Consider the following 12,035-nt stretch of genomic DNA (forward strand, 5'->3'; position numbering starts at 1 on the left):
GATAAATGTTTAAAAAGAAAATTAATGTCATGTTGGGATAAATACTAAAATAAATGCTATTAAATATTCTATATAAAAATAAATTGACTGACATTGGCAATATTTCTTTAAAAAAAATAAAAAATTTTTATATAACTTTCTTGTGTAACTGTGATTCAAGTATCTCATCGTTCACAAAGTACTAATGTTAAACTCTGCCATTGTTTTGCCATGCTATTGTGTTACTGTTACATGGTACATGTATTTTATCAGATATGACCAAGAAGTCCTTACATACCTTTTTTTAAAGCATTTTTTCTTCTTTTTTGTTGAAACTAGTTTTTTAAATACAGAAATGCAATTTTACCCCCAGGAAACTACGTATTTAGTTCTTTAAACAATCAAATTATTATTAAGTCCAGGAAAAACCATGTCTAAATAATAGGTCTTTGTCACAAAACTTTATCTTTCAAAGTAAGCGGTACTGACATGTGATTGGGCCACATCATAGATACTAATTTCCCCCGACCCCCACCGCCTGTGAGAAGGTCAAAGATTATAAAAGATGTACCAACTATAACAGGATAAAAATCAACATGTCAATCATTCTGTAACGGTAAATCAGTGTATAAATCATTGAAATATCTTGTTTTTCAACATCAAAATATAGTCAACGACAAAAAAACACACACAAAAAGCTAAAGCCTGTGGGTGTTTCCTATGAAGAGATTATATAATACAAGAAAGACTTATCTTCATACTTGGACCACTATGATAAGACCTGATCATGTCTCTGATAATGTATACTATATTGTTGCCGACAAAGTTCAAATCCGTCTGCAATGTCTTAACTACATAATGTACATTTGATATGTTTGTTAAAAAGTTTGTAAACAAGCATTATTGAAAGATGTTTTTTTTGGGGAAATATCCAACAAAATTTTCCCAATTTGAATTGAGAATTTTAGAATAATGGAACAACGCTAGACAATTTTAGAATAACAGAACAATGCTTGGCGTCACATTGATGGTATACATTATGTGAAACCGAAACAAGGATGAATTTAAAATTAGACTTGACACATGATATTACAAGGAACAAATAATATTACGAAGATCTATTGGTTAGTTCTATTCATTTTGTACATGTATTTTTATTTGCTTTTCACCCAGTTGTTTCGTCATAATAAAGGCAACCTGTTCCACATTATTCAATCCCTATTAATAATAAAATTTTATAAAATTTTAGCTTTAGAAAAGTTGTGAATTACATGAGAAACTAGAAATGTGTTGTCATGCCGCATGCAGCGAAAATTTCAGATGTTATAATGTTTAGCTCAGAATTTGTTTGCACAAATTTGTTTGCACAAATTTATTTTTTATTTTAAGTTCAAAGCACTTAAAACTATTCAATGTAAACAGAAACCATTTTTATACAAAGTTCAAGGCACTGAAACTGTTCCGTGTTAACCTTCTGTAAATTGCATATTGCATATTTGTAGCCAAAATAATGACTACATGCATTTCCAAAAAGTATGAGTGCTGAAACTGAAAATTCAAAATTTTTCCAACATTCAAGAGAGATAACTTTGTCCAAAATCTTAAACCGCTACCAAATTTTAACTTCCAGTGTTTCCGCTACTCAGCGCTTCTTGCGTTTTTGACGCAATAATTTCACGAATGATGCATTGAAAAAGGCAAAGCACGTTTTCTTTGACGCAGTCAATATCTGCCTTACTTGTTATTAGGTGCATTTTCATTAAGTTATTCCCCTTTAAATCGGCAATTATCTTTTGAGTATCCGAAAAGGCTATCTGAAATTTATTTATTTCTGGTTAGTGCGGGTATGTAAATTGCTAACCTATTCTTCAATCAGTCACGGTATACAGGATTTAGACATGTACGGTATGGGCAAACAAGCTATTTGTGCATGCAGACGCTTTTCTCACAATGGAAAGCAAAGGCCTAATTTAGTGACATATCTAACAATATTATTAACAGCTCTGTTTTAGTGGACAAAATATACAATAAACAGAATGTCTGGCAGGTTAAATGAATTATTACAAATAAGCCTTGGTTTTTCCTTGCAAGACTTTTCATTTGCAACAAAATTGAAGTTAACATGGAAATCAAACAGTTCTAAATTTGACATTTAGGCAAAAAAAAAAAAAATTCTCTGGTTCAGAAAACATTGGCCGCGGCTGGGGGCTGGGGAGTCTTATTTTCCATTTTTACATGTGTTGCTTGCTTAACATACTTAAACAAAGATTGTAATCAATCACTGCAAACACAAGTCAAGAAAAATTCTGGATGACACTAGCAAACAGTTTAGCATCTTTTGGCTTGAAGTGGCTCCTAAACACTGATAAATTTATCATTTTTATAAAGAAAATGCCCTTAAACACGTTACTTGACCTTCAAAAATGTTGCCCTTGGATGGCCGTTGACATCTCCTATTTGACCTTGTATCGCTTGGGATCCCTAGATCCAAGAAGTTCGTCATGCACTTCCTCTGCTGTCAAACAATGCAATATTGTTTTTATGAACTGACGTTCTCCCCAATGGTCACATTTTACCAATTTGATTGCCAGTAAATTGGCCGGTGTTTTTAGTGTATTTGCTGCCATGTTTTAGTAAGTAATATGCGGCAACGAATAAAAAAGAAGCAATGTCATCATTGCTCAAATAGATCTAACCTTATTAAATTTTTCTTACCCAAAAAACTTTTCGTACCCGAAAGTTTGTAACAAAAATCGAAAAAAGTTAAGGGTCGACGTTTAAAAAAAAGGGCAGGTCGGGTTTCTGAACCAGACAATTTTTTATTTTGGCCTTAATTATTTCAAATGACCCTCAACTTTTTAAACAGAGGGTCAGAAATGACCCCCCAAAAATTGAGTCTGGCAGAAACACTGAACTTGAACGTCTTATTCCTAAAATTTGAGATGAATGTGTACAACCATTGGTAAGATAATGAAAACTAAACATTTCTGATTTTTTTCAAAGTTCAAGAGGGATAACTTTGTCAGCTATCATCAAACCATGACCAAATTTGAACTTGACCTGTGTATTCTTATGACATATCCATATGTTAAATTTGTGTTGAATATGTACAACTGTTGGGGAGATAATGAACGGAAACTGAAAATTTCCTTTTTCTTTAACCCATTACTTCATGAGCATTTTGTGAAAAATGGCTGTTTTCATTGAAAAGTCTCCCATAACAAGTTCAAATTGCTATAATACTATAAAAACTGCTTCAACACTAATCAAACTTGGCACAAATGTTGACTGGACCATTGCCCTTGCAACAACATGCTCAGGTTTAAATTTTCTGTTACCATGGCAAAATTGCCAAAAATCACTATTTTGCGTTGATTTTTTCAATCAAAATTGATTTCAAAGTGTTGCAACTTCTCAATGGATTGAGATAGAGTGAAATGCTTTTCAGCGTTGGTTAAACGTTACTTTATGATCAATCTGGGGTCATTTATAGCCTCTCACAGGTCCAAACTTTTCTTGGCGATGAGGGGGACTCTGCCCCCCTTCAAACCCCCCATATAGAAGGGGGCACATCCTCCTTCTGGCAACCCTCTGATGTATCTTTTGGTTGGGGGGCTGTGCGGAAAAGTGGTAACTTTTTTTTTAACAACATTTCTCAGACAAAAACAAGTGTTTGGGGGCCTAAATAAGGCATTTTTTCACCATTTGAGACAACAGAAAGGGGGGGGGGGGGGGTGAAAAAGGCGTTAAAAGGCGTGTATATCGCGTAATGGGTTAATGTTAAAGGGACAGTACTCTGCCAAAAATCATCGAACCATGACCAAATGTTACCTTGACCTACACATTTCTTTGACATATCCATATCTCAAATTTGAGTTGAATGTGTAATACTGTTTGGACGATAATGAACGGAAACTGAAAATTTCATATTATTTTCAAATGAAAGAGGCATAACATTGCAAAAAATCATCAAACCATGACCAAATTCGAACTTGACATGCGCATTCCTTTGACGTATCCAAATGTCAAATTTGAGTTGAATGTGTAATACCGTTTGGGCCATAATGAATGGAAACTGAAAATTTCACATTACATGTATTTTCAAAGTGAAAGAGGCATAACTTTGCCAAAAATCATCGACCAATGACCAAATTCAAACTTGACGTGCTCATTCCTTTGACATATCTATATGTCAAATTTGAGTTGAATGTGTAATACTGTTTGGACGATAATGAATGGAAACTGAAAATTTCATCAAGGGGCATAACTCTGTCAAAAATCATTGGATCATGATCAAATGTCAAATTTGAGTTAAATATGTGCAACCATTACTAAGATAATGAAGGGAAACTGATGATGACGGAATGACGGAAGGACAGAACAGGGTAACACTTTATGCCCTGGCCATTTTATGGCGGGGGCATAAAAATAGCACAGCTAAGGCAGGCAATTTGATAGATCATTACTCTGTTCTTTTATTTGAATGATAATCCAGACAAGATTTTTCTATTTATAGCTCTGGCGACCATTTTGTGCAGCAGAGCGGAATGTGCCTGCGTTGTGCACAACTAGGGATGGTACTTAATTATCACTCCTGTGAAGTTTCATTGAAATTTGACCAGCAGTTTGACCTGTGAAAGACGGACAAGATTTTTCTATTTATAGCTCTGGTGGCCATTTTGTGCAGTGGAGCGGAATGCGCCAGCGATGTGCACAACTAGAGATGGTACTGAACACTCGTAGGAAGTTTCATTGAAATCTAGCCAGCAGTTTAACCTGTGAAAGCTGGACAAGCTAAATGCAGACAGACAGTTGTGCTTAAAGGTTGGCATTAAGTGGCTATTCTTTTGTTCTTTCTTTTGTACTTATAGCCACGTAAAAGAAAAAGTAGCCACATAAGAGCTAACTGAATGTATAGCATCAAAGAAAATTTACTGTTCATACCTATTGTTCCCATAGCCCCCTTTAATTATCTATATGTTTGTACGGATAACATTCTTAGTATTTTCATGTTCCGTTTAAATTTCTTAATCAGCTACTACACTTCAGAAACTGACCTCAGCTATTATAACATTATGACTTTACCCAATTTTATTTCTTAAATATTTATGTTTCTCTACAACTGTACAAAATCACTCAGGTTATTATGGTTATGGTTAGAGGGTTTGGGTTTAGAGGCTCCCACGTTGACAATTTTTTGTAAACGTTTACATGATTGCTAATAACCAAAACGATACTGTTTAAACGATGGTACTTATATAGAGGATATTGAATGAGTGTAGTTTAATACTAAATTTATTGAACGAGTTGAATAAAATCATATTATGCGAGCCTCTGACGAGCATGATATTGTATTATTCAACGAGTTCAATAAATTTAGTATTGAATCTACACGAATATAATATTCTATTTATCACATATATAAAATAAGAACAGTAAACTGTTAAAATGAGTAATTTTTCATTGACGCGCCTATAGTGTAACGCTAAAATTAGCGCGCTTTAACGCTATGTTTCAATATAGCGCAAATGACGTCAGGTTAAAGTGTTATTACACTAGTGTATTATCGTTTTTGTTAAATGGCTTTATTACACTCCTGCGCCTGGGTTTATGTGATAAATGTACCATACTATACCGTTACTAGTATACCATGTATTTTAGTTGCCAAATGATGACTTACTTTCCATTTTTTAATACATGCACAAATAAATAATCGTCATGGCTCATCCTGCAGGAGTGGGCACACATTTTCTACATTGTATCCCTATTTCACTCTTCGGTAAGATCAAAGGAAAATCAACTTTACCTAAAATGTATTATGTCACTGTAAACATTTATTGCACGGTGATGCTGTGTGGAGAGTTGTAAACGCCCTTATTCAGAGATCGAAAATTCCACTGGTCCACTCGTAATTATGGGTAGAATTTAAGAGAACTTGATGCAGGACAAGTAGAAAAATGTTGTCTGCATTTAGAAGCTACTCGTCTTGCTGGACGAGTGACTCTGAAAATATTTTTCGATGCCTGCCTTATTCCGTTTCTTACTTTATTATACTTATAAATTTATCAATTAGAATTAATAATGATTACAAGCAATAATTAGGATATTATGTAAGACAATGTGGTCAGTTCATTTAAAGGGTAAAAAATATCGTAAACGTTTACGTATGCACTTAATTCCTGCCTACAACACTTGCGAAAGGGGTTGGCAGAGATAGATATAATGCAAATAGATTATTAGTTCTGGCTTCCAAAACTTTATAAGCCGCTTTTTAATATTTTTGTTTTTCATGTGATGCGGCATTACAAAATTTTGGATTAGACCCGTTACGAAACCTAACCAGAATAACATAAGTTGATTTAACCTTATTTCTAACTTGCAAATACACTTGACCCAATCAATTCTTGTGCATTTTACGATATAAAACAATTATTTTAACATTGTTCTATACCAATTAAAGTATCAAAATATTAATACCGTCATTAAAATTGCCTATTTAACTGTAAAACATGAATTACGCCGACTACAGTTGGCCATGACATTTAGGTGCCACGCAAGACCTTGTATGACGTACGTCATTCGTGGGAACCAATTAGAATAGAGTCGTGTACTATATTTAGAACATCTTTGTTGACATGATTTCTATATCTTTATTCAAGATAATGTTTTTATTTATTTTCATTAATTTTTTAGTACTTAAATATGATTTTATTGAATACAAAAGTTAGTAAATCACCTTTTTCAATATCTTTACAAAAAGTAATTTATAAAAATATTGGAAGCACATTGGTTCGTAAAGGTCAATCTCTTAATCACGTGGTCAAACATTTTTACAATATGGCGGCCAAGTGCCGAAAATTTTACCTGTCGGAAACTATTAGGTAGTTTATGTTCGTAATAAGATTTTTATTTGTCCATCCTTGGCTTATCAACAGATTATATATAGTTTGATCAAGGTATGCTTCACTTTACTTCATGGCATGTTCGATGAATGAATACGAGCGTGTCAGATTCCTGGCACGTTTATTGGGGGACTTTCCCTACGGGGTTGTCTTCAATGTTCACGTCATGTTATAGTATTTAAACGGGTAGGCTGAAAACCTTAAGCTAATAGATTATAGAAACAAATACGTTTAAACGTGTAACCCTGAGGTCTTTATCAGTTTATTTTGGTCCAGGGATTAGGATTTTAAAACATGGATTTCGCTATGGATAGATTCTTAAAGTGCTCCTACAATAGTTTATCATATGTAAATATTATTCCTGAAAAATACATAGGGGATTTCTTAGAAGTGGCTAAAACATAGGCACTCGGTTCCACAACCTCCTATGATTTTAATTTCTTTAAAAAAAAATTTCTATCATGTAGCCTGGGTCTCCACGATACCGATGTACATATTTTATACAAGGTGTTTTTCATATAAAATGTTACTGACTAGAAAAAAGAAGGAATAAACAACTTTATTAAAATTTAATCCTCTTAAAAATACATTACAGAGTTCTGTTACTATGAAATTCTTGCTCACTACAAATGTAAACAATGGTTGACCATTTTGTATGACGTAGTTAAACAGACTTCATGCTACCGGTGCACTGGTAAAAATGTTATTTATATGGAAAGCCATTGCAATTTTAATAGCAAAAAAATATAATTTTAGCATTCTTGTATTCATATCTAAAAAACAAACTTAAAAACAACATAAAAACGTGTGTTTCAATAGTTTACTGTTCCTCTTTTATCACCCCCAAGGGATCTCTGTTTTACTCTTTTACTCCCAATTACAGGTGTATAATATACCATGTGGCTGGATTCAAAAATTCCCCTTCACTTAATTTTAGTGTTGTTGTGATTTTCTGGTCCTTTTATATCATTGAATCTATTTTATTTCTGTATGATGAAGATTAAATATCAATATGGCACTTTACACAGGCTCCCTTAAAAGACTGAATGAAACTGACTTTTTAATTTTCACAAACTATTTTATATGTACTAATGGCTTTCCATAGATTAATTTTTTCCCGCCAAAAATGATGTCATAAGGTCAAGTGACATGTAATGGAGGTTGATTGACATCAGCACCTGTCATTTTTTATTTTTTTGGAAAAAAAAGTGTTTTGTAGAGAGACCAATTTATGCAATGGAGGAATAGGATAGTAAAATAAAAACAAGATTGCATTTGAGAAAAAATGCTATGCCACCGCATGAATACAATACTAAATAGTAGTGTAGGAACAGATTTTTTTTTTGTTTCTATACAATTGAAGATTGAAATAATGCATATCTAATTCTTATTATCAGATTAGTGGTTAAATCTATTGTTAACTCAATAAAAGATCAGAGTAGGAATATATCAATGCAGTTGAGTCTAGTGAATTTGGTGGTGAAGGTCCTATTTCACACAGCCTAAATTTCATGACTGCATCAAAGGACAACATGTAATACACTTTGTCAAAATCTAGGTCAGCTGATATCAAAGTTCACTTTTAATTTTGACACTAGAGGCAAAATTTGAACAACTTTGGTAGAGTACCTATAGATGATATCATTTAACAAATATTAAAGCTCTAAGCCTTGTACCTTCAGACAATAAGATTTTTTGATTTTTTACTATATGTATATATTGAAAATCAATGACCCCGGGGCGGGGGCAATTTTGACCCCAGGGCTATTATTTGAACAATCTTGCTAGAGGTTCACTTCACAATGTTTCATGCAAAATATCTAACCTCTAGCATTTGTCAATTGCTAGAAGAATTTTTTTTAAAGTTTTTACTATAAGTTTTTACTATGTAAATATGAGGAAAATCAATGACCCCAGAGGCGGGGCCGATTTTGACCCCAGGGCTTTAATTTGAACAATCTGGGTAAAGGTCTATCAGACAATGCCTTATGCAAAATATCTAAGCTCTAGGCCTTTTGGGTCTTTACAAGAAGGTATTTTTAAGTTTTTACTATATGTACATATAGTGAAAATCAATGACCCCCGGGGCAGGGCTGATTTTGACCCCAGGGCTATAATTTGAACAGTCTTGGTAAGGGTCTACCAGACAATGCCTTATGCAAAATATCTAACCTCTAGGCCTATGGGTCTTTACAAAAAGGTATTTTAAGTTTTTACTATATGTACATATAGTGAAAATCAATGACCCCAGAGGCGGGGCCGATTTTGACACCAGGGCTATAATTTGAACAATCTTGGTAAAAGTCTAGCAGACAATGCCTTATGCAAAATATCTAAGCTCTAGGCTTTTTGGGTCTTTACAAGAAGATTTTTTAAATTTATTCTTATAATTCCTTTTGGTTGCCATGGCAACCAGATTTATGCATGGAATTTAATTCCAAATTGAACAACTTTGGAAGCCCTTCACCCAAGGATCAATCCTGCCAAGTTTGGTTGAAATTGGACTAGTGGTTTTTCACAAGAAGATTTTTTAAGTTCACTATATAATCTGTATAACAAACACACAAACAAACAAACACACACCCACACACACAGGTGAATCGCTATATGCCACCGCATCGCAGATACATCCCAGATGCTGCGGTGGCATAATAAGGTAGGATATGTGAAATATTTCCTTCAGAAACTCATCAAAATGTTTCAAAACTTTGAAATAGCCAATATTACCGGGAGCATGTAAATATAAACACCCGATAGGTAGCATTGACAATAATATCGCGAGATATGTGAATATACCTGTAACGTGGAGTCACCGGTATCGTGGGGTTCGAGTATATATAAAATACTACAAGGTTTCGCAGCCGCCATTTTTTAACGCAACGGAAGTGTGTTGACTGGTGTACAATTGAAAAAAAAAAAATTGGCTCCCAAGTCACCTTTAAAAGAATATTGTCGATGCGGGTACCTCGGCGAAATAGTCAATAAAATTTTGTGGTACCCGCATTAGCCAAGTCTCTATTCATCTGTTCATCGAATCGGGAACTAGTGTTTTAAATTGAAAATTGTCCACCTGCACCAGTCAACGCACTTCCGTTTCGTTAAAACATGGCGGCTGCAAAACCTTGTAGTATTTTATATACATGATAGAAATTTTTTTTTAAAAGATTAAAATCATAGGACGTTGTTGAACCGAGTGCCTATGGCTAAAAGACAAGTCACGAACATGCGGAATTGTCTCCCTTGGCTATAAATGCGACCGGTTACAAAGACTCAAGTTTACTATAATAAGTATTGATAAAATAAATGTGCCATTGATAGATTAGTTGTATGTAAAAACACACTCAAAAAATGCAATAACTTACAAATATTTGGCAATGGATACGTAGCTGAACTATTCATTGTTTCTTCCATGACTTTAATGTTATTCTATAGGTTAAAGACCGAGTAATCCGCATGATTATATAGAGGTACTTGATTAACATAATAGTATAATAATCAGCTTAAAGTTCCCCCTAAAAAATGAAAATAATATTGGCACCGATAATACAATACGGACTATCAGACATTCCTGTCCTAATTTTCTTTTGTCCTCTTTTATTCTGCAGCAAAAACCTTTAGGTGCAGTATAGTAAAGTCTTACAAAAATGACTGTATCATAGCGCCGCGCATAGTATAGGGAGTAATTGGGCAATTATGACCCTGCATCGCTCACATTGGCTCATGTTGATCTACCAAGCCTCTAAGCAAGAGATTACCCCTGAAGCACAGGCTTGTATCCCTGGTCAGTGGTCTGATATTTCAAGACAATTAGAGTTCAGATACTTTCAGGTCGTCCCCGAGGGGGGTGTAACTCTTGGTGAAATTTGTTTAAGCAAAAAGTAATTCAACTTCTACAGTTTTATTCTCTTTTATTGCAGCTAGATCTACATAATACATGTAAATTATGGATATTATACAAAACAAATGTTCATTTAAGAAAAACTCTATAATCTGGGACAGAAGATAAGTTATCTTCTGTCCCAGCTCTAATGCAAATAGATTAAGTTACAAAATGTACAATCTCAGACAAAATCAAAACGTCATAACATATATATATTCCAGATAATATTTTTCCTGAAAATTGTTACAAATAACTTAAAAATACATGTAGAAGTGGTAGAATAAATAAAACTAGAGATATGTCAAAAGATCGACATGGATAAGACATGGATTCCCTCACCATAAATGTTAGGACATGGGATAACATGAATACAGATGCTATAATAGGACAGAATTTTTAGTATTTCATGAACATTTTTTTACAATAAAAGACCTTTTAAAGTAACAGCAGAGATAACTATTAATAAAAACATTCTTTTCGGAGAAGAATTTTTTTTAAGATTTTGTATCTTTCGTTCTAATCCATTTCAACATTGTATATAATATTGAATGAAGGATATTATGTACTGTTTATGATTATGAAAAAAAATATGTTTTAACTTAATAATAAACATTCTTTTGATATTCACAAGGCCTTAAAGCATTGATTATAACAATTGTTCGAATAACAAGAATTCATAATTCTACTGACTTAAAAATCTCTTGATGCTTGACTGAGTTGTGGAGCGGGCAAGATTTTCTATATCTAAAAGCTAAATGGGTCTAGGTCTTGCGCATCACTTTAACAGTCGTCTCATCATACTTAACTTTTATCCAAAAATGAATCAAAATCCCTTAAGTTTTGCATCGGGCAATGTTTTATCAGTCACGCAACGTACCCACGAACGAATGGAAATACGAACAGGAGTAACACTATGTGTACCAACTTGCCATTATCATTGCGGTGGCTTTGTTTTCATATTTTTTTACCAGGAGAACTTGAAAAAAGCATTAATTTATATAGATATACTTTTAATACTTGACAGCAAGGCACACATACATGTACAAACAAAAAGAGAACATTGCATTTAACTGAGGTGTGATTAAACACTCACTTTTATGAACCAAGGTCGGAGAATGAGTCTTCTGTAAAAGATTACTCAAGACACAACCTTCAAGCATAAGTTAGCTAAAAGCACATGTGCACACTTGATTTATAAATATCAAATAAATCAGTTACAAAAAATATTTGAAATACAAAAACCGATGGATAAATGTAAAGTTATATTACAGTCT

Source organism: Ruditapes philippinarum, unplaced genomic scaffold (assembly GCF_026571515.1).
Source record: "Ruditapes philippinarum isolate M1 unplaced genomic scaffold, ASM2657151v2 ctg10507_1_1_1_1, whole genome shotgun sequence".
NCBI classification, from domain to species: Eukaryota; Metazoa; Mollusca; class Bivalvia; order Venerida; family Veneridae; genus Ruditapes; species Ruditapes philippinarum.